Consider the following 1,540-nt stretch of genomic DNA (forward strand, 5'->3'; position numbering starts at 1 on the left):
TATATATATATATATGCAGAAATTAATTCAACTAATTTTCAAATATTTGGAAGCAAGGAGAAGATTTGGTGTGTAACTTTTAATTTTTGTTATTTAAAGATACTTAAAAAGCCAAATAATTTCTCCTTGAAAAGATTCAACTTTGTAAACCTGATAATATTGAACGTGAATATATTAATATATCTAAAAGAGATACGACAATTATTTCAACTCAATTGGGTATTTTCATCTGCCTTAATGTTTGTACAGTTTGATAATTATTTCAGTAGTGTTGTGCATTGGCATCTTTATTTTGCTTCGGTATATGCTTATATATGTCTGAATTTGTATGCCCCCCCCCCACTGGAATGCATAATTTAAACTTCTCTCTACGAAGCCATAACAGATAAATATTGTAAAATGGTGAAAGTAGAGAAATGAACTTTGTAGAGAAGTTCAAATTGTCGTAAAGGAAATTTGAGCAAAGCAAATCTGTTATTTTGTTATTTTTTTATATTTTGCATTATTCAATTTACTGAAAAGATACTTTGAAAATAGATTTGAAAATATTCCTAGATATAATATTCTGTTCGGTATATTATATCAGAACCATCTACGGAATTCAGTCATTATCTTCCAAAAGAACATACAATTGGGAAATGAAATTAGGAAGAAATTCTATACAAAAAAATCTATTCATACTTTATCAACACTTATAAATTTTCAAAAACTGTTTATTGACGTTAAAAATAAAGCGGAAGTGAAAATTTCAATAGCAATGACAAATCTATTACTGAAATCTAGTTGGATGTTAGGTAACAAAAATCAAATCAAATGGTTGCTGGAAACATATCTCTGACGAATGTTTTTCTACGTTTCTATACCTTATCAGATTGAAATCGGAAGATTGAACACTAGCTAACGAGCACATACACAAACACACACACATTCATATATGTATATAAACACATAAGCGTGTGTATGTGTATGTGTGTGTGTATGTATGTGTGTGTGTGTGTGTGTGTGCGTGTGCGCGCGTGTGTGTGTTCGGCCAAGCCTGATCTTTCTTTCTTGGCCGGCCGTTGTGTGGGCAACATCGTTATTCCTCCCTGTGCCTGTGAAAACTTGTATCCCTGCCGTAAGGCCTTATTTCCACACACGCCAGCTTAATTTAATTTAATTCGTCCTTAGTCGAAAGACATCTGTTGTTATGCCCCGTTATTATTCCTACTGTATCTGTGTAACATTGTTCGTTTTTTTCCGTCCTTGTTTTTGTATACATTCGCTGCTTTCCTCCAAGCGCTTAGCTTAGTTTTTCCTTGGGGCTGGCCAGATTGGAGCAATATCGTGAATAACCAGCCGAAATTGCAAGGATAATCTGGATCTCGACTGGGGAAAGAAAACTCCGAATGACCTGTCCATGTTTTCATAGTATCGTCTATCTGGATATTTTGTTGTCCCGTTCTTGTATCACCTAACTGTCTGGGTGTTTTGCGTTCTTGTCCCATTCTGTATGATATATATATATATATATACATACATACACACACACACACACACA

This window comes from Octopus bimaculoides, chromosome 4 (genome assembly GCF_001194135.2).
Source record: "Octopus bimaculoides isolate UCB-OBI-ISO-001 chromosome 4, ASM119413v2, whole genome shotgun sequence".
Lineage (NCBI taxonomy): Eukaryota > Metazoa > Mollusca > Cephalopoda > Octopoda > Octopodidae > Octopus > Octopus bimaculoides.